The sequence below is a fragment of the Jaculus jaculus genome, chromosome 3 (genome assembly GCF_020740685.1).
Source record: "Jaculus jaculus isolate mJacJac1 chromosome 3, mJacJac1.mat.Y.cur, whole genome shotgun sequence".
In the NCBI taxonomy this organism is placed as follows: domain Eukaryota; kingdom Metazoa; phylum Chordata; class Mammalia; order Rodentia; family Dipodidae; genus Jaculus; species Jaculus jaculus.
In genome coordinates, this window is record NC_059104.1 from 59,791,962 (window position 1) to 59,815,174 (window position 23,213).

General features: G+C 41.8%; 1 pseudogene; it reads left to right on the plus strand.

Annotated features, from left to right (window-relative positions):
- LOC123459417 overlaps positions 1–22,767 on the plus strand; it is a 41,133-nt pseudogene extending 18,366 nt beyond the window's left edge.
- The last annotated feature ends 446 nt before the right edge of the window (positions 22,768–23,213 follow it).

Genomic DNA, 23,213 nt, shown 5'->3' on the forward strand with positions numbered 1-23,213 from the left:
AAAGTGTTATTCTTTACCTCCTTTGTGTGTGTGTGTGTGTGTGTAGAGAGAGAGAGAGACAGAGAGAGAGAGAGAGGTGGGAACGGGCTGAGAGATGGGTTATTTAACTTCATCCAAAGTCCTCCCTATTTATGTATAAAGATCTCTTTTACTCAAGTCCTATCTTAGGCATAAATAGTATAAGTCATGGGATATTTCTGAGGTGCACCTGAGTGTCTTTTGACCTCTCCTAACCCCCTCCTTTTAAAACTGCACCACTTGGGCTGGAGAGATGGCTTAGCAGTTAAGCGCTTGCCTGTGAAGCCTAAGGACCCCAGTTCGAGGCTCGGTTTCCCAGGTCCCACGTTAGCCAGATGCACAAGGGGGCGCACGCGTCTGGAGTTCGTTTGCAGAGGCTGGAAGCCCTGGCACGCCCATTCTCTCTCTCTCCCTCTATCTGTCTTTCTCTCTGTGTCTGTCACTCTCAAATAAATAAATTAATTAATTAAAAAAAAAACTGCACCACTGCAGGTTAGTTCTTGCACTCAAGCCTTGTTTCCATAAAATGCCATGACGTCTACACCCAACAAGTACTTACGAGCATAGACCAATTCTGTTCATACTGAGTTCTGCTGTGCATGGGATTGTACAGAAGAGGGACCTGGATCTTACTGCTCTAGAGTAAACTGAGTTGGAAAATGTGAGCAGGCAGAGGAGGCGAGGACTTCCACTCAGATCTCCTAAACTTCACCTCTTTAAGCTGGATTAGTTTCTGTTACAGGAGAGTTGTAAGATGACAGTTACAAAGAACTAAAAATTTCTAAACTGGGTGACAGACTTAACATTCATCTTTGCTTTTACAAGCATTAATGCCATCTGACCAGATTCTTCCAATGAAGAGGAACAGACAGCTTACATGCTCAAGGGAATCAAAGGGCACAGAGAAGGAAAATAAAAATGGGAATCATGAGGCAAAAAGGTAGAGTTGCTTGAATCTCTCCCTCCTGCTTCATCAGTTCCCTACTCGTGTTCAATTTTACAAATCTTATTACCATCCTGACATTAACCAAATTATGATTTGAAGTTCATTCAAGCAGAGGAATTCATGGTTCATCTGTAAAACTGTGAAATTTGAAAAAAAAACAAATTTAATTTCTGTCTTCAAAAAAAAAAGCTGCAATGTTATAAATACAACTAAGGGACTTTTTGTGTGCACTCAGTGACTGGAAAGAGCAGATGCATGGTTTTAATATCCACTCTCATCAGGCTGGAGGTTAGCCTCCAATGGTACCCAACAGGATTCTGTGAGATCTTTTCAAAGCATTGCAGTAATGAGCTGCCGTCATCTGCACAAATGGCCCTGTAAGATGGAAAGGCAGTAGCTGTTCCATTTACAAATGAGAAGTGAGGTTTGAGGAAAGAAGCTAAGTTTTCCCATTGGCGCAATGAACTCATACCAGCACCGGAAGCTCTGAGCTGCCTGCAGTTGGCCCCATGAGCTAGGTTACCATCATAAATGAGACTCCCTCTCACCGTTGACTCTTGGATCTGACATGGCTGTGGACTGGAATAGATGCAGAAATCCTACAATGAAGACAAGACTTCAGCCATGAGGAGGTATAAAATGCCCATGCACATGCATCCAAGGCAAGTTGATTTTTTTCTACATGGTTCATGAACAAAGGCTTTAAGAAGAATCATGTCAGTCTCAAGAAGGGTTTTCTTCCTACAAAACATGAGCAGCATGCTCTTTCACATGGATTTAGGGCCCAAGGAATGTGTCTGTGGGCTAGTCTTGGTTTAGTACAGGATGTGAATCTAATTGGAACTGTTTTAGTCCACATCGGGAATTTTCTAATGACTAGTCTAGCGCCTAATTGATCCCTTGAGTTAGCAAATGGTTGCTATTTTGATGACTGAGTTTTCCAATCCATAACAACTTTTTTGTTGTACTTTTTTTTTTTTTTTTTTTTTTTTTTTTTTTTTTTTTGCTTTTCAAGGCAGGGTCTCACTGTAGCTCAGGCTGACCTGAGTGCTGGGAATAAAGGTGTGTGCCACCATGCCCAGCCTCAACATTCTTTTTTTTTTTTTTTTTTTTTTTTTTGTGGGGGCGGGAGGGAAGAACAAAGAGCAATGTAAGACATCAGACAATACAAGGAAATGTTGGGCCTTGAGAGACCCGGATGTGAGGCCTAGTGGAACTTCCTAAGACTAGCTAAAGTTTGGTGACCTGTCTCTGGCCAGCTATGACTCAGCAGGACACCTAATGGCCTCTGGCCTGCTACTTCCTTGTAGGAAGTTAGAGTTCCCACACGTGCATGCGCTTAGAACCAATCATCTCAAAAGTCACAGTATGCTATTGGCCCTTACACCTTATCCCCTCCTGAGACCCCCACCTTCGTTCTCAACACCTGCTTGTTACAATAAAGCAAACTCCTGCTTTGATGAGACTCCTGGCTTGGTGGTGTGTTCCGAGCTGTCGACACTCCCCCTCCTCCTCAACCCCTTAGGAGGAACCAGAGAGCCTGGTCCTTCCTCAGCACTACCTGCCGGGGGAGCCTGGGAAGGAAAGACAGGGTTTGGGGGAGCAAAACTAAATAATATACAGGCTAGGGATGTAGCACAATTGGTGGAGTGCTTACCTAGTATACAAGTCCTTGGTTTGCTGGTCATGGTGGTACACACCTTTAAACCCAGAACTCAGGAGGATGAGGTAAGAGGATTGCTGTGAGTTCGAGTCCACTCTGAAACTACATAGTGAGTTCCAAGTCAGCCTGGGCTAGAGCAAGAGCCTACTTCGAGAAAACAAAAACAAAAACAAGAATGGTATTAGTCATGATAAAAGAACCAAAGATACCAGGATACAAAAGGAAGAGACAACAAATGTTATAGTAGGGGACAGCCAGAGACAAAAGCCGAGAAATTATAAAGTTTCAAGAAGAAAATATTTGAAGGAATGGAGACTAGGGAGAAGAAATGATGTGGGAATAGATAAGAATAAATGGACACTCAAAGCACATCAAAGACATAGCTGCAAGTGGAAAGGCTGTAAAGTGCAGGTTGGGGTCAGACTGTAAACGTCTTTGAACTTGGTTCATCTGTAAGCAGTGGAGAGCTACCAAAGACTTCCTAGAAAGGAAAGGAAATGTTCCCCCTTCTTTTTTTTTTTTTTGTTTGTTTGTTTTTGGTTTTTCGAGGTAGGGTCTCACTCTGGTCCAGGCTGACCTGGAATTAACTCTGTCATCTCAGGGTGGCCTTGAACTCATGGCAATCCTCCTACCTCTGCCTCCTGAGTGCTGGGATTAAAGGTGTGCGCCACCACGCCCGGCTAAATGTTCCCCCTTCTATCTGATACAACTCGAACACCTCAGGAGCTGGAGAGATGGCTTAGTGGTTAAGGCACTTGCCTGTGAAGCCTAAAGACTCATGTTTAATCTCTCTCCAGATCCCATGTAAGCTAGACACACAAAGGTGAGGCAAGTGCAAGTCGCACGTGCCCACTAAAGTGGTGCAAGCATTTGGAGTTCGATTTCAGCAGCTGAGGCCTAGGGCCAATTCCCTCTCTCTTTCTTTCTTTCTCTCTCTCTCTCTCTCTCTCTCTCCCTCCCCCTCACTCACTCACTTGCTCTTGCTCTCTCACTCTCTCTCTAAACAAAAATAAAGACAAAAGACACCTCAGAAAGACAGGACTAATGTCTGCACAGTTTAAGGATGTAAAGTGTTTGAGAAGGCCATACACAGTGAATTCTGCTGTCCAGGTTTGTCATGCTCTGTGTCCGTGGGATGACTCACGTTGCTAAGGCCCGCGTTTAATTAACATGCTTATTCTATGCTGCTACTTCCATTCTAACAAATTAAATGTTTAAACAGCCAGTGCAAACATTTAGATCTGAGTCAAAATTGTTTGCACTCTGCCAGTTTAGGCATTTAATTTATTATAATCCTTTCCGTAATACATGCCTTGAAAGTCATTTTTTTTGCACAGAAAAATATCGCTAGTATTTCAGCTGATGATATTGAATCTGATACTACCAGAATGTGATGTGAAAACTAATTTGGATGGCAGACAAGAGTGATAAATAAGATAGTGAGTCCTCATCTGTCCTGACTTCTCCAATTGACTAGGTGATAATGACGACAGGTGACAACCCAGGGCTTGCCTTTGCCCCACAAATCTCTCTTCTTATAGAGAAAGAGAGAGAGAGGAGCTCCAGCAAGATGAAATGAGGATCTTACACCATTCTCAAACATTTCATCTTAAGAGTCTTCCATGGACCCTGACCTTTTCTTCCCTGCAGATATTTTTCAGAATATAGAATTTTGCTAACTTTCAACAATTTCCCCTTTCCTGGGGCTAAAGAAAGTGAAAGTGTGCTAGTAAGAAAAACTATAACAAAAGAGTCATTGAAGCATTGCTGAATGCCCCATAGAGATCCCGGGCAAGCAGCCAAAGACACGAACCTAACCCTTTGAGGAGTGACCCTCTGTGGCCCCAGGTGGCCACGAGGTGGCAGTGACAGTCTTTTGCGCCTGTCTCTTGGCAATACCCCACATCATGATCTCCCCACCAAGTTACTAGGAAGCACCGGGACACCTCTGAATCCAAAGAGCTGACGCTTTTACATATTTTAATAAATGTACCTTTCTTGAAGAAAGGGACTACTTGGGAAGAAGGAAGGTTCATCAGATAGAGGACAGGGAGAGGGGCCAAGAGAAGGTAATTTGAATTATGATCAAAATACATTATATACATGTATAAAATTATCAATAAAAAGTATACCTTTCTGTTTTGTTGTGAATAGCTATGGGAACTAGAAAATGGCTACACATACCTTCAAAACAGTTCTTGCTTGAAGAAAATGGAGCATTGTGTAGGGACCAAGAGAAAAACATTAAAGATGATGGTTATGAAAGCTCATTAAATATCAACTTCCTTAGCTACAGAAGAAGGGGTTGGCTCATCTCATTCCAGAAGTTTTCTGCAGGAAGAGAAGAATGGATCAAGTCATCTAGCCAGGGAGAGGGTGGGTTTCTAGAGACAGCAATTATTTTGTTGCTGTATGCTAATCAAGGTCAGCTGAGACTGAAAACCTGAATTTGTTCACTCCCTGGCTCTTCAGGATTCCATTTCCTGCTTGGAAATCATTCAAGGTCTTCCACAAAACATTCTAGGTTGTTTATACCTAAGGTTGCATTATCCAGAGACAAGCCTAGGCAAATTTCATAATGAAGTTCTATCTACCCAAAGATTGGCATGGAAGAAGAGAAGAAATAGTTGAATTCAGCCAATTTGTTATTTCTCAAAGCAATCAATTCTGATCAATGAGCTTTGTTTGTTTTTCCAAATAGTGTGGGTCATTTAAACATGAAGTTTTCTTCCAGAGCTGCCCATTCAAAAGAGCTCTGCTAAATAAGAATAGATGTGTGCCCCTTGTCCCATGTTTACTGCTTAAATGGTAGAAGGGTGAGCTGAGAAATAAAAGACAAAAATCCTTTCCCACTGAATATTTATTCTGAGGCACTTTTAATGTTTATAATGCTAGAGGACTACAATTAAACCAGGCATTAGTTCAATTTTTCAAACCACTTTTTTGTTTGTTTGGTTGGTTGGTTGGTTGGTTGGTTTTGGTTTTTCGAGGTAGGGTCTCACTCTGGTCCAGGCTGACCTGGAATTCACTATGGAGTCTCAGGGTGGCCTCAAACTCACAGCAATCCTCCTACCCCTGCCTCCCGAGTGCTGGGATTAAAGGCATGCACCACCACACCCAGTTTCAAACCACTTTTTTAAAAAGTTAATCCTGATTAGTGCTATGATTAAGAACTCAATATGTGCTGAGCAATTTCAACCCTGTAAAGAAGAAACTGATTATAATCTCCATTTTATTGATGAAAATACTGAGGTTTAGTGCAAACAAGACCACATAACTGGAAGACACATATACATAGCTAGTTGCAAAGTCAAAGATCTTCAAGTAGTTCATCCTGCTTCAATTTTATTTTTAATTTTTTCATAAGTTCTGAAGATTTTTTACTGGAGCCTGGGAAATTAAATCCATCCAATTGTAATAAAAAGAGACCAATTCATTAAAACTTGCAATGAAAAGCCCAGACTCCCATAAGATGGACAGGATACGAGGGGTTGCTCAAGGCAGCTCTCTGCCTCCATGCTATCGGCATGATATGGCTCCTGGTCCCAGGCTCTGCTTCAGTCACCAAGGAGATTCCACACTGGTGGAGTGATCTTTAGTTACCACTAGGCCGTGTCTTTTGTCTTCATGCTCATCACACAGAGAACAACCAACTTTTTCTTCTGATAATAAGACAACGAGCTTGAACACTACCAAGATGATATGCAGTTCTGGTGCTGAATTTGAGGACTGTTAAGAAACCACACTAATCTTAATCTAGATGTGACTTTAAGAAATCCTCCAGTTTTGTCCTCAGGCTTCTGAAATGAACAAATGAACTCAGAAATAACAAAATATTAATAACTATCACTAACTTTTTTGAGCGCCCATTATAATAAAAAGTGATTTTTTTTCTTTTTGGCCTGTGTGTATAGTGAGTGTGGGGAGGGCGTTCATATGTGTGTGGGCTCATGTGTGTGCACGGGTGCATGTGTTTGTGTGTGTGGAGGCCAAAAGTCAGCACTGAGTAATCACCTTAATCACTCTCCACCTTATTTTTTGAGGTAATCTGTCACTAAACCTAGAGCTCACTGATTGGCTGGACTAGGTGCCATTAAACCTATTGTAAACAGCTCCACATTGCTGGGATGAACCTGCAAACCAGGCACAGCTTATAGGTGGAAGGAATTTACTTCAAGCTTACAGATCCAGGGGGAAGTTCCAACAGTGGTGGAAAAAGCTGCTTCCATACATTCAAGCAAAGAGAAATAGCCAAACGGCAAGCAAAGCACCTGCACCAGCACACACACCAAAAAGCAGCAAACACAAACTGGTAGAAAGCAACAGGGACCCTCCAGAGCTCAGACTTCTTGCACACCTTTTGTCTGGAATCCAGATCCGCCCCAGTGATACCACCTCCAGCTAGGCTGCTGGAGATCAAATTACAAGTTTTTAAAAATTATTATTTATTTGAGAGACAAAGAGGCAGACAGAGAGAGAGAGAGAGAGAATAGGTGTGGTAGGGCCTCCAGCTGCTACAAACAAACTCCAGACACATGTGCCACTTTAAGCATCTGGCTTATGTGAGTCCTGGGGAATCGAACCTGCATCCTTTGGCTTTCCAGGCAAATATCTTAATCACTAAGCCATCTCTCCAGTCCCCAAATTACAAGTTTTAATAAAACACATAATGGCTGGAGAGATGACTTGACAGTTAAGTGCTTGCCTGTGAAGCCTAAGGACCCTGGTTCAAGGCTCAATTTCCCAGTACCCACATAAGCCAGATGCACAAAGTGGCACATGCATGTGGAGGTAATTTACAGTGGCTGAAGGCCCTGGTGCACCCATTCTCTCTCACACATTGCCTCTTTCTCTGCCAGTCACTCTCAAATAAATAAATAAAAATAAACAAAAATAAAAATATTATTTAAAAAAATATGAGTCTATGGGGGATATACATTTAAAGTACAACAAAGCACTAAGAAACTGCCTTTTTCCACCTTTCTGGTGTTGGAATGACAGATTCTGAGGATCCAAAATCAAGATCTCATGTTTGCAGAGCCATCTCCCCATTCTTAATTTTGGGGTGTTTTGTTAGTTGGTTTTTTTTTTTTGTTTTTTTTTTAATTCTTGAGGTAGGGTCTTACTATATCTCAGATGGACACAGAATTCACTATGTAGTCTCAGGGTGGCCTTGAACTCACAGAAATCCTCCTACCTTAGCCTCCCAAGTGCTGGGATTAAAGGTATACAGCACCACACCCAGCTGGGGTGTCTTTTTTGTTATTAAGACAAGGTCTCACTATGTTGCCCAGGCTGGCCTAGAACTTGAAACAATGCTGCCTCTACCTTCTAAGTGCTGGGATTACAGGTGTGCAGTACATGCAATCTTAGATCTTGAGGTGGAGTCTAGATCTTCAAGGTTAAAGGCTTGATCCCCAGGGTGGCACTATTGAGAGATAGTCAACTCTTTAGAAAACAGGTCCCAGTGGGAGACCTTTAGGTCACTGCGCCTTTGAAGGAGATTGTGGGGCCTCTGTCCCTCTTCCTGGCTATGTCAGGGCACGGGCAGGTCTTGCCACCATGTTCTCCCTTGCAACAGAACCAAGGCAATGGGAACACTTTGGGAACCTCCACCACTATGAGCTGAGATAAGTCTTTTCTCTGGGAAGTTAATTTTCACAGGCTTTTCCTTAAAGCAGCAAGAATCTGACAAACACACCTGCAACAGCAGCATCATGGACAAAGCAGTGAAATTGGAGTAGGCGTAGCATCGCCCCAGCTGCCATCGCCCCAGCCACCTCTGTCTTCACTGGTGGCATTTCTACAGACAAGTCTCTAATCTGTGTGGGCTTTGATTTCCTCATTCTCTAAATGCCCTAAGGAGGACAGTGAAGGAGAAAAAGGTGGGAGAAACAGGAAAATAGCAAGTTGTGAAACTGGCAGACCAGCCAGTGGCTATGACTGTCCTGTCAGTCGGTACCCACTGGGAAGGTTTTCCTCTTGTCTCCACATTCTGCATTCTACAGCAGACCTCTGTTTTATCTTCAGCATGTTAGAATTACACATTGATATTTTGCCAGTTATCTCTTCTATTAACCTGGGCACTCTGCAAAATGACTTGTCATTAATAACGTGAACTGGCTTTTTCAGTTTAGACAGTAAGGTAGATATGGAATTGAAGAAGCTACATTGCCTAATGCATTTTCAAAGAGATTCGTTTGCAGAGAGCATTTGTTAGAAATACCTGAGCAGAGCACATCAAATCTTGGACAAAATATGTATTAGAAATATTGCCTAGAGGACTTTTAGGGATTAAAGTCTACCAGAATGCGTTGGCTCAAATTTTTTGACAAAATTTTAGCTGTAGCCAATATTAAAATCTTATAAACACACTCACAAATGTCAATGCCCGGTCACAAATGTCATCCCTGGTAGATGTTGCCTGAGGGTACGTGTGTCAGAAGGTGTTTTGGCTTTATTGTTTGGTATGCTTGCTTGCTTTTTAGAGATAACCACAGAATTTTAGAATTGGCAGGGACTAGATAAATTATTCCCAAACCTCCTGCTTTATTTATATATTTTTTTATTATATATGGACAGATTTAGCATGTAAATAGCACATAATGGTACCATCCTTTCCTCCTCCCTGCCCCTTTTCTGAAGAGGCCTTCCTCATTGGGGATGCAGATCAACCCCATGGGCATTGTGGGTTATGCATTATGGGAACAGCTGTCAGTTATGGGGGAGAGGCAATGTCTCTGTGCAAAATGTCCCAAGTTGTGGCTCTTAACAATCTTTCCAACCCCTCTTCTGCAAAATTCCCTGAGCCATGTTGGGTGCATTTTAAGTCTACTTCAGTGATGGGCACTCAGGAACCTCTGAATCTCTGGTTTGGAAGTGTTGACTGTCTTCAGTGTCTATCTCCTTCATCCTTGTGCTGATATCAGATTCACTAAAAGAGCAGAAATTTTGCTTATTTCCCCAAATCCTCTGTGGTTTCAGCTGGAGCCAGGGTGAAGTGCACTGTGTCTTTTATCTCCTCAGGCCTAGCTCCCATCTGAAAAAGAGAAGCAGATTCTCCAATGGAGAGTGAAGTCAACACCAGTTAAATGGCATAACCATTATTAATTTAGAGAGAATTTAAAGGGTGTAGACCCTCTCATAACCCAAAATTAGTGGGAGTCTGTAGAAAACAGATTCAGATTCGCTGAGATGAACTTCCAGACCAGGCACAGTTATGGAAGAAGGTATCCAGGGGACATTCTATAATGGCAGAAGAAGCTGGCCTGCTTTCACAGGACCAAAACACAGAAAGAGAACAACAAGCCTAAAGCCACACAGCACAGCACACTTCAGGAACTCCAGCTATGCACACTTTGCATATCTTTAGATTGAAATCTCAAACCTACCACCACACCTTAAGATCCATCCAGTGACACATCCTCCAGCCAGGGCTGTAGATGAAAACTACAAACTAATAAAACACTGAATATATTGGGGGCCATATTTTCAAACTACCACAGCACTTGACAATGGAAAGCAGAATCATTATCTGGATATGATTATGTCTTGTTTCTCAGTTCTAGATATGATTTCCTTTCTACTGAGAAGATCTGTTAGCCAATCCAAGAGAAGTTGGTTACCCATGGCTGTGTGCCACTATTGCACTTGTGTGAGCATCACATCAGGTTGTTTGCTTCTGAGTCAATTAGACGTTGAGTTGCTTGGACAGATGTTGGCCAGTTTCTCCTGGTAGCTCATGTAGCACCTTCCAGCACAAGATGGGCTAATTTTCTGGGGACTAGGTCTTTTCTGGATTCCATCCAGGTCTCTCCATGGTCCATGCTGACAGTGTATGGTGTCTTCAGCAGTAGGGTATTACTATTAACCTCTGGTAGATAATCAAGTGCTCTGACAGAAATCTGTCTTGTTTGGTTTTGGAGATCTAGTAGTTCTCATTGTGGATGTAAACCACATCCTAGTACAGGGAGTCATAGGCCAGCACCAAGGGGAAAAAAAAGAAAAAGAAAAAGACAGAGAAGAGAGATAAATAGGAAAAATTTAAGGTTAGGTTTCATCTCACCCTCTCCAGGGCCCTTTGATTCATGTGCTCCCCTAAAGTTTTCTTGAGGGTTCCACCTTTTAGTCTAACTTCCAGGATATAGTATTCTATGGTAACAGTTCAATTTTGGTTCAGTTGTGTTCCTTCCCTACCATTCCTCTTCCCCCAAGCCCGAGCCTCCCTATTGTCCAAGCCTCAAGATGCCATTCAGGTATGTCATCAACTTGGGCTGATCCAGGTTAGGAACCACAGATGAGTGAGACTATGTGATGATTGTTTTTCTGTGATTGTATGAGTTCACTTAGAATGACCTGTTCCAAGTTAGAACATTTCTTTACAAACTTCCTCGTGTCATTTTTTCTTACTGCTGAGTAGAATTCCTGTGTGTAGACATATCACATCTTGGTTATCCATTCATCTAACGATGGGTACCTGGGTTGATTCCAGTTATTAGCTATTATGAATTGAGCAGCTATAAGCATGGTTGAACAAATATCTCTAAACTGAGATGTGGAGCTTTTAGGGTAAATGCCCAGTAAGGGAATAACAGGGTCTGTTGGCAATTCTACATTCATCCTTTTCAGGAGTCTCTATATTGATTTCCATAGTGGTTTTACCAGCTTAAATTTACTAGCTTAAATGGGGAATTTAAGTGTTCCTATTTCTCCATATCCTCACCAACATTTGTTTTCATTTGATTTTTTAATGTTTGCTATCCCTACTAGGGTAAAGTGTACTCTCATAGTTGTTTTAATTTGCATTTCCCTAATGGTTAATCATGTTGAACATTTTCTTTTTTTGAGGTAGAATCTCGCCGTAGCCCAAGCTAACAGAATTCACTCTGTAGTCTCAGGGTGGCTTTGAACTCACAGTGATCCTCCTATCTTTGCCTTCCAAGTGCAGGGATTAAAGGTGTGAGCCACCATGCCCAGCTGAACATTTTCTTAAGTGTATGTTAGCCATTTGTAATTCTTTCTCTAATAACTCTCAATTTAGTTCTCTGCCCCACTTTTGGAGTGGGTGGTTTGATTTTTTATTGTTTAGTTTTTTGAGTTCTTTATAGATTCTAGATATTAGGCTTCTGTCAGTGGTCTTATATTGAGGTATTTAATCCAACTGGACTTAATTTTTGTACATGGTGAAATGAGTGGGTCTAATTTTTTTTTAATTTATTTATTTATTTATTTATTTATTTGAGAGCAACAGACACAGAGAGAAAGACAGGTAGAGGGGGAGAGAGAGAATAGGCACGCCAGGGCTTCCAGCCTGTGCAAACGAACGCCAGACGCATGCGCCCCCTTGTGCCTCTGGCTAACTTGGGACCTGGGGAACCGAGCCTCAAACCAGGGTCCTTAGGCTTCACAGGCAAGCGCTTAACTGCTAAGCCATCTCTCCAGCCCTAATTTTATTTTTTTTATGTATGATATCCAATTTGTCCATCACCATTTGTTAAAAATGCTATCTTTTCCCCAGTCTACATTATTAGCACTTTTGTCAAAGATCAAGCAGCTTTAGTTACTTAACCTAAGGTCTGAATCTTCAATTTTATTCCACTGGTCTCTGTTTCTGTCCTTATTCCACTACCAGGCTATTTTTGTCACTATGGCTTTGTAATATAGCTTTAGATTGGGTATGGAGATAAGCCAGAGGTATGTGTTTGTCTGTTTGTTTGTTTTTGTTGAGGATATATTTGGATATCTGAGGCCTCTGCCATTCCATATGAATTTTGAAATCATTTTTTTCAAACTCTGTGAAGAATGATGCTGGTATTTTTATTGGTATTGTCTTGAATTTGTATATTGCTTTTGGTAAAATTGTCATTTTCACAATATTAACTCCTATCTAGGAGCATGGGAGGTCTTTCACATTTTTGGTTAGTGTTCTTCCAAAGTACTTAATTTTTTTGTTGCTATAGAAAATGGGACAGCTTCACTGATTTCTTTCTCTGTATATTTGTCCTTTGCATATAGAAAAGCCACTGATTTTTGTGCATTAATTTTATATCCTGCCACTTTGCTGAAGGAATTTATCACCTTTAGAAGTTTTGAGATGGAGACTTTCAGGTCACTTTTTATATAGGATCATGTCATCTGCAAATAGGGCTAAATTGACTTCTTCCTTTCCAATTTTAATCCCTTTTATTTCTTTCTCCTGTCTTATTGCTTGGGCTAATACTTGTAGTACTATGTTGAGGAGCAGTCAAACCTCCTGTTTTATAGATGGAGGAAATCACACCCAAGTGTAGGAATGTGCCCAAGGTCATACACCCACTACTCTCAGCCAGGACCACCAACTAAACTTTTAGCCTCCCACTTTCTCCATTCAACTAGCTGTCATGTTCCACAAAAGCAAAGAACCAAAATAAAAGTTGGGAATATGGCTCAGTGAGTAAAATGAGTTTGGATTTCCCAGAACCCAGGTAAAATGTTGGACATGGTGGTGCACTTGTAATCCCAGTGTTGGGGAAGTAGAAACAAAAGGATCCTTGGAAGAGGAAGACTAGTCTGGTTGAATTGAATTGTTGAGCTCTAGGTTCACTGTGAGATCGTGCATGAAAAAATAATGTGAAGGGCTGGAAAGATTGCTTAGCAGTTAAGATGCTTGCTGGCAAAGCCAAAGGACTGTCATTTAATTCCCCAGTACCCATGTAAAGCCAGATGCACAAGAAGGTGCATGTATCTAGGGTTTGTTTGCAATGGCTGGAGATCCTAGTATACCCATTCTCTTTCTATCTGCCTCTCTCAAATAAATAAATTAATTAAATGTGTGCGTTTTTTTAAATAAGGGGAGGAGCAATTTAGGAAGATACCCAATGTCGACCACTAGCCTCCACATGCACCTACACACACATGTACCCACACATATAAACATGCATATACATGCATGCACACCACACACATATAAACATGCACCCACACAGACACACACGTGCACACCACACACATACATATATACACACAAATAAAAAATAAGAGGACATAAAAATATTAAAAAGGAGCCTCAAAGAACTCTGTCATTAGTCAAGTGTCTGTAAGCCTGGACATAGAAGTTCCAATAATGACAACCAGAGCCCAGAAAAAGGTAAAACCCCCAAATAGGGAGCTTCTGAAGACCACGGGCAGCAGCTAGGGAGGGCCAAGCTGGTAACCAAGACCCCAGCTAAGTGGACAGTAACTGGTTCAGAAGCCGAGATTCACTGGACATGGTACCTTATAGAGAGACACAAGCAGATCCCTGAGCACCAGAGAATGGGGAAAAGACGGGATGTAGGGTTATGATAGCCTTGAACAAGAGCCTCGGCTCTGGAGCTCACTGCTTGTGACCTTATACTATGACTTCCCTTTGCTTCTCTGAGCCTTAGTGCCCCCATCTGCTCACTCACCCATCCTGATATGCAGTGTAGCACTGTGAATGGGTGTATTTTAACAGCATGACTTTCATTTGCAAGTATTATGAAGTACCTTCTTTCCAAGAACACAAAGAGCAAACTCAGTTTAACAGGGTCTGAGGTTAGATTCCCACACCAGGAGTGGCCAAAAATTATGCAGTGGTAGCCCAATCTTCCAGTGCAGCTTTTTTATGCCACTAACCAGCTGTTCTGCATGTGTTTTAGTTAATTCAAGCCCCATGAAAGCTAAGGAAAACACCTCTCCTATTGTAAAAGCTCAAGACTGGCTGAGAGAAGTCTGTAAATAACCCTGACCCAGGCTTGTGCTCTGGGTGCAAAGAAGTAGGCCAGCAAAGCAGTCTTCCCTGGGCAAGCTGAAAGAAGGCTGCCATAGCACTGGTAGGGAGGCAGACAAAGACAGCTACCCTTCCAGAAGGCATGCACCCTCCATGACCCTGCCAAAATCTCAGCTTATTATGGAGATCCCAAAGACAGCCTGTCAGGGACATATTTGCTAGTAGTGTGCCTATATAAAATGCGGGGTGAACTACAACCCAGTGGCCTCACCTGCAGAGTATATCTAGAGGAAGAAAATGAGGAGAGCAAAGAGACCAAAAGGAACCTAAAGCCCAGATAAAAGGCTAAGAAGCAGACTACATGACCTCAGGTTGGTTGTCACAGAAGGCTCATTTCCCCCAAAAGTGGAAAATCTGTTGTCCTATCACTAATCACATCAACCTGTGTGATATTCTACCTCCCTGGACCTCAGTTTACCATTGTCCCCCAGACCACGTCTCAGTATGTCTCATTAAATGATCAGCCTTCAGTCATAAAACCTTTTGGTTATCTTTCAGCTCTCATACTGTAAGTTCCCCTGATTCCAAGTAGAAAGAAATATGTAAACAAAAAGTGAACAAAATAAGGACCTTAAAATATTAATCAATTGTGCTTTCTTTTTTGCAAGTTTTTTTTTTTATTTTTGATCAGTCAGTGGCATTCATGTGGCCTTGGGGAAAATTAAAAATGCTTTAGTGGGAATGCAAAGGAAAGACTTTTTTTTTTCTAATTTTCAGAACTAGCTTGCAGTGCTCAAAGCAAAGCTCTGTGGGAAGCTGAGGAGAGTTTTTGCTGTAACAATGGGTTGGAAAGAAAGAAAAGGTGAGGGTTACAGGATGGCATAGTATGGGGCTAAAAAGACACCAGAGGTTTGTGGGAGAGGACACCCTATGGCAAGAAGGAGTCTTTGTGTGCTCAAACCAGAACCAGAACTTTTCTGAAAGCCATATCAGCTTAGATTCCCATCCTTACTCAATATTCCCTCCACTCCATCCAGAGCCTGACCACTTCTCACCACCTGCACTGCTACCAGGTCTGTCCTCTGGCTTATTACAGACCCTGCCTCTTCACCAGCGGGTCTCTGTGCATATACCCTTGCTCCCTTTGCTCTTCCTGCAACACAGCAGTTGGAGCTGTAAGCACTGTAAAAGAGCATTGTGTTACTTCTCTGCTAGAATCTCCAATGACTCTCCGTTTCACATAAGGTCAAATCAAAGCCCTTAATATAGCCTCCTAGGCTCTGCCATCTGTCATCTCTGTGACCCCCTTTCCTGCTTGTTCCTCCCCATACAGGGCAGATACACTCCCACCAAGGTTCTCTAGAGAGGCCCTTCCCTATGTGATGTTCTGTACACATCCTCATGGCCGCCCCTTACTCCCTTCAATCTCTACTCAAACTCATTGCCTCATCCTATTGCCCTATAAACACTTCACTAATCATCTGCCTAGGATACTACATGGCTTAATAACTGATTGTGTTTATCTTGGATTGTTCATCTCCCCCATTAAGATTTGAACTCCATGAAGACAAGGGTATCTTCATTTCACTATATTCACTGATGCTGCACAAGTGCTTATAAGAATACCTAGGGAGTGCTCAGTGAATATTTGAGTAAGTGAATGAAAGCCATCCTTATTACTGGAGCTATATCTCTATATCTATATGGTCTAGACCAACTGGCCCAGCAATCACTGTTGGTCAAGACTCTTCAGTCAGTACCTGCTCATGAACTGCTCATCAGGAAGAGACTGAGCTCAAAGACATTAGGTAGGAAGGCATTCCTAAATGGTGAGGCCCACCTATATCTAAAGGTCTGCTAACTACATTTTGTTCTATTTTGTGCAACAATACATTATTGAATGTGGAAACCAACAGTACCTGATCAAACCTTGGAGAAATTTCAAAATAGGTCCATACCATAATATATAAAAAACTTCCATAAGACAATAAGAAAAATACAGAAAACATAATAGAAAAAATACACAAAGGACTCTAGACATTTTATAAAAAATAATATCCAAATGGGCAATACATATAATAATTATGTTCATCAGTCATAAGGGAAATGCAAACTAAAGCTAGAATGCAATACCACTATATACCACCAGAATAACCAAAAGAAAATACAAGAAATGGCCAAGACATAGGTAATGATGTTCTGAATATAACCCCAATTGCTCACAAAATAAAGCCACTAATCAACCACTGGAATCTCATGAAATTACAAAGCTTTTGTACAACAAAGGACACTGTGAATAGAGCAAAGAAACAACCTACAGAATGGGAGAAAATCTTTGCCAGCTACACATCTCACAGGGGATTAATATCCAGAATATACAAAGAATTCAAAAAAACAGAACAATAAGAAATCAAACAACCTAATCAAAAATGGGCTATGGAACTAAATAAAGAGTTCTCATTAGAAGAAATATAGATGGCATATAAACATCTAAAAAAGTGTTCTACATCATTAGCCATCAAGGAAATGCAAATTAAAACTACCTTGAGATTCCATCTCTCTCCTGTCAGAATGGCTACCATCATGAAAATAAATGACAATAAATGTTGGTGAGGATGTGGTAAAAGGGGAACCCTTCTGCACTGTTGGTGGGAATGTAATCTGATACAGCCATTGTGGAAAGCATTGGGGAGGTTCTTGAAACAGCTAAAAATAGATTTACCATATGATCCAGCTATAGCACTCCTGGGCATATATCCTAATGACTCTTCTCATTACCTTAGAGATACTTGCACAACCATGTTGATTGCTCCTCTATTCACAATAGGTAGGAAATGGAACCAACCTAGATGTCCATCCACAGATGAATGAATAGTAAAGATGTGATACATCTATACAATAGAGTTCTATTCAATGGTAAAGAAAAATAAAATTATGAAATTCTCAGGGAAATGGATGGATCTGGAAAGGATTATACTAAGTGAGTTAACCCAGGCCCAGAAAGCAAAATGTCACATGTTCTCTCTCATATGTGGATCCTAGCTACAAATGTAGCTACTTGTGTGTGAGCGACAACCAAAAATCAGTAGCAGAGGCCAATAAGCTAGAAAAAGACTTTAAGGGAGGGAGGAGAGGGAAGGACTATAGGGCATGGTGTTGTATATATATTGTATATATGTAAGTAGAAGAACAGATTACAGGTCAGGAGAAGAGATTATATTTTTTAAAAAAGGGTAGGGGGGAGGGTCAATCAAAACTCAAGATATTCTGAATAAGACATGAAAATCTGCTTTCTTGAGTATGGCACAACCAGAATCCATAGATTGTTACTAGAAAATTTTCAGTGCCAGTGATGGGATACCTTCCAGTGAGTTGTTGGCCAGGAAGGCCCCTGTTTCCTCCAAAATATTATTGGCTATTGCCAAGACCCTTGGTTTTCCATGAGAAAGAGATAGTAACACCCTATTTTTTTAAAGAAATATTTGTTCATTCTTTATTTATCTATTTGAGAGTGACAGACACAGAGAGAAAGACAGATATAGGGAGAGAGAGAGAATGGGCATGCCAGGGCTTCCAGCCACTGCAAACGAACTCCAGATGCGTGCGCCCCCTTGTGCATCTGGCTAACGAGGGACCTGGGGAACCGAGCCTTGAACCGAGGTCCTTAGGCTTCACAGGCAAGTGCTTAACCACTAAGCCATCTCTCCAGCCCAGTAAGACCCTATTGCTGAAGACTTCACATGCCTGAGTGGCAATGTCACTGAGAAATCAAGCTGATGCTGAGCAGAAAGCCCTCTCCCTGTAGCCCAGCCAACTGAAAGCTGGAAAATCTTCACTGTTTACAGCCTTATGGGAGATAGAGTCATTAGCAGTGAAAACAGTGGACACTAGAAGCTTCAAATTTGGCCAGACAGGCCAAATGACTGAAGGAGTGCAATAGTGGCATGTCTGCTCACAGAGAAACCAACTGCTCTATAACTGGACTGAGGGCCTGCTCTATGGGAGGGAATGCATGCCTGGCACTGAAAACCTAATCAAAAGCCTACAGCAGGGGAGGTCATGAGCCTTAGGGATATAAAGCCTGCTCTTGTGTGCATAAATGCATATATTACTCTCACCAAATTGTCCTGAATGCACTACACTTAATGTTCATATTCATATATTAATGCTAATCTCACTTCTGGTTAGACAAGCTTCTCTTTTCAGATGGTGATGACCCAAAAGGTAACATTGTGCTGAGAAGAAGGGATGGAGAAGTGTCCAGCACTGAAACATCTCACACCCTCCAAGGCTCAGGGTCCATTGTGGAAGAGGTTGCAGAAAGAATGTAAAGGAAGGGGGTACCACTCCTTACATACAGCTGTCCGGACAGAAATTGGCCTCAATATCCAAGACCTCACAATGCCTAGCAATACCTACACAACACCCTCACAACAGGAGAAAAGATGATAACAAATTAAAAGAGAGACTAATGGAGAAAGGAGAGGATATGATGGAAAGTGGAGTTATGAAGGGGAAAGAAAGCAGGGGAGCGGAGGGAAATACCATGGTTTGTTGTCTATAAGTATAGAAGTTGTCTATATATATATATATATATATATATATATATATATATATATCCCCCAAAAAAGAAAGAAATGGCCAAGAGTTGACAACATAGCACTGGTAGGAGTGGAATTGTTACAACTACTCTGGAAACCTGTTCTCACTATCCAGTAAAGCCAAGCATCTCTTCATGTGACCTAAGCTCAACAGACTTGAACTAGAAGGTTCACAACAGCACTATTTGTAAACAAAACTGGAAACGACCTAAAACTCAGCAGCAGCCGCTGAAGAAAATGAATCTTTACTCAGGCAGCACAGCACAAACCATGGCCAGCTTATAAGGGTGTGTCAACAACCTGTAAAACTCAGACTTAAAAGAACATATACTGCCTAGCCTCCTCACAAGTAAATTACAAAAGCAGGAAAAACAAATCTATGGTGGACGGAGACAGACTGGTGGCTGATCTGGGATGGGCAGTGACTGCAAAGAACCTGAAGTCACTCATAGTTCTGATTATGCTATTTCTGATTGGCATGTTGCTGGCACAGGGATGCTAAGCTTATGAAAGTCCTCACCCACCACCCTCGGTTGACATTTACACCATGGGCACCGTGTCTGTAAGTATATTATGCTTGGATCCAAAGTTTATAACATAATTTCCAGTATAGTGCCTTCCATAAAGAGACTTGCTTCTCCGGCTGGAGGGATGGCTTAGTGGTTAAGGTGCTTGCCTGTGAAGCCCAAGGACCCAGGCTCGATTCTCCAGACCCCACATAAGCCAGATGCATATAGTGGTGCATGCATCTAGAGTTCATCTGCAGTGGCTAAAGGCCCTGGTGCACCCATTCTCACATTTCCTCTCTCTCTCTCTGTCTCAAATAAATAAATAATCAGAAAAAAAAAGAGACTTGCTTCTCATGAGGAAGACAGACACATGGGTCACTTCTCACCTTGGAAAGTAAAACAAAGTACGTGGAAGCAGTGATGGAAGTGAGGTATGATGAAGGCAAAGGATGGGGGGTGGTTATTCTAACTGTAAGAGATGCAATTCACAGAGAACCTAAACTTTAGAAAGTAAAAAAAAAGAAAGGTTGAATAGATAAATAGAGAGCAATCCATGCAGAGCAGAGTGTACAAAGGCCAAGAGCAGAGCACAATGCCTGAGACATCTGAGGGCTGAGAGAAGAGCTAGGAAGCCAAAGCTTGAGAGGAGATGGCCCATCTGGCCTTCCACCTTTCCTGAACGTGCCAGGCCTACCAGAGTTCCAGTTCCCAGGTTCCTCCAGCTGACTTCTACAGAACAAGTACTGAAAGGTATGTCATATGGTCAAAGGCATTTTAAAAACACTTCTCTAGAGCTCTCTTAGAGATTTATAAATATTTTAATATATTAGGAGCTTGTAACCCTACAATTATGAAAATTTCCAAATTCATTGCTTACCAAATTAGACTATGAATCTTTTCATTTTCCTTTTAATTTTTGCATGTGTCTGCATATGTAGTGTATATATGTTCATTTGTGCGTGAGTACAGGTGTGTACAGGTACAGAGTTCACCGATTTGGTTAAAGGAGCTAGTGAACGCCAGGGATTTTCTGTCTCTACCTCCCCAGCTCTGGGAGTACAAGCATGTGCCACCACAGCTTGCATTTTACACTCAGGTCACTGTGTTTGCATAGCAAGCATATTACCCACTGAGCCATCTCTCCAGTCTCTCATTGTCATTTCTAACTGGACATATATTAAGATGCCCCCTAGCTATAGTTAGTGAGCTTGGTTGGATCGTGGGAGGTACTATAACAAAGAAATTTCAATGGCTTCCACAATAAAAATATGAAAGTGTCCCTGGTCATCAGGTGGCCACATTCAGTGTCCAGGTCACTCAACTTTGTAGTTTTTCTTTGCTTAGGATTCACATTAGTGATACCTCAAGCATTAATGAGCACCCATCACCCATCCCCACTTAGACACAAACAGATGGGAATGCTCACCCTGCATGTACAGGTATCCTATAGTATTAAAGAGAGAGTACAAATTCTAGTGAATGATCCCTGCTACACTCAATGACTATACCTATAACATGTCTTTGTTTTACCATCATGCTTAGACAACCCTCCCCCTCCCACAAAAGCCTTTTTCTGATTGGAAATTTCTTACCCTCCTTTAGAGCCCAGAAGAAAGGTCAGCTGCTCCCTGAGCCCTTCCCTGACCTTGTTCCCCATTTTGTTTTGTTTTTCTTTGTATACCTAAAGGGCACCGTATGAGTAGGGTCTAACCTTAAATACCCAGCACAGGGCTATATTTGAAAATTGGTCCAATAAGGAGAAAGGAAGAGAGGGAGAGAGGGAGGGAGGGAAGGAAACAGTGGCTTATCAGGGAATAGAGCAGGAGGAAATAGCACCATCTAACCTGGTACTCTAATTAACAAGGACAAAGAGTCTTTTTATCCAGCTTGGTTCAACATAGGAGCCCAAGAGTTAAACAGATGTCTCTGAAAACAATTTATGTTCGCATATTTTCCTTAAATTTTTTTAAAGATGGCCTTTAACAGCATGCAAATTAGCACCCCTTCACTCTTTCAGTCTCAGACTTGACACTATGTAAACAATTGCAGAGTTTCCATATCTGGAGATGGCTTGGTTATTGTTTTGATATGAGAGCATCCAGCCTGTACTTGATGCTATATAATTTTAAGAAGCATAATTAAAATGAATAAGAAAACTCTGGACAAGATCTGCTAATATAAAAAGAAACTTTCAAAAATACAGTCACAGAAGCTCCTTACTGACATTGTCAGGATAAAATATTGTGCCCTAGAGACTTGTCAGTCTTGCTTCCCTGCAGAACCGAGGAGTCACCTGACCAGCGTGGGCAGCAGAGAGGCCTCATATGCTTCTGCCTAGGGTGACACAGGGGTCTGCTCTCCCTACTCCACTCCCACACAATAAGCTTTGTTTCTTTGTCCAGCTCAGTCAGGATTTGAAGCCACAACCACCAAGTAAGCCCTTATCAGGCTTGTGCTAAGTACAAAATGAGACCACGCTCAGTTCTGTGGGCTGGTTGGTGGGCCATTGAATGCCTGAGGGATTCTTCTCTCTGACTGGGGCGAGAGCAAACTAGATTATCTACTCTGTTTTTAAGACTTGGCATAAGCAGGTGCTTAACCTCTTTTGGCCTTATTTTGATCATAGTTTTTTAAAAAATTGCCTCACTCCTCCCTAACACAGAATTGCAAAAAATAAATAAATAAGCAAAAGCCAGAGAGAAGAAAAATCATTGAATATGTTCTTGTTCTTGTTCTCTGTCTTAAACACAGGGGTGCTGTCTCTCACACACTAGGGTGCCCTTTTGGCATCCCTATGATCTGTCATCCACACGAAAATGATCCATGCATAAGAGCTACCCTGAGCTGATTAATATCCCACAACTTTGGCCATGGATATGTGTTTGGCCAGGGTGGCTGGCGAGCACAGGGGGTGGTGCTATGAATGAGAGCCACGACCTTAATTTCTGGTCCTTCATTTCATATCTCTGCCAGTCTTTAAACAGTGCATCCCCCTAAAAGCCAGTTTGGTCTGATGCTAGATGCCTTGTTTTCAGCAGCTTTCTTTCCAAGGCCTGCTGGCTTCATTGATAAGTGTTGCTAGCTCTTTATCGACATCATTTTAGAGCTGGTTGCCAAGGCAACAGGATTCAGGAATGATTCTCATTACTGTACAGTACCGACAAATGAGTTTCTGCATTTACGTGATCTCAACCAGTATTAGCTCTGCGCTCTCAGAGCCAGAACGCCAACCCTTACGGCATGCAGCATACAATTCAACGTGTAATTATGTATTGTCTCCTGATGATTATACATTGTCTTAGTGAACAATACAGCCATGGGCACCCATGTCAGCCCACATTAACACCTCTTACAGTAGCACTCTCCCTCCCTCCCTGATGATTATGCATTTGTAGACACCATTAAGAATGGCACATGTTCACAAGGGTGTATTTATAAGCCAAACCTGCACTTTTGACTCCTGAGTACTGCCTCAGTTTCCAGTCTGTGAGCTATAGGGTTCCCGGGGTTGCAATCACCCAAATTATTGTTGCCTTGTCTCCTCTATTTGGTTTTCTTAAAAGGAAGTACCATTACTCTCAGTGTAGCCAGCACTTGACAAAGCTAGGAAGTTCATTCAATCTGGAGCAAATGCCTATGTATCTATATATCTATGCATGAGATGAGAGCAAAACCACAACTTCAAAATTGTCTCCAGCTCCAACATGATCCGTGGCCTGTGAGGAGCTGAGGACTGTGAAATCCACAC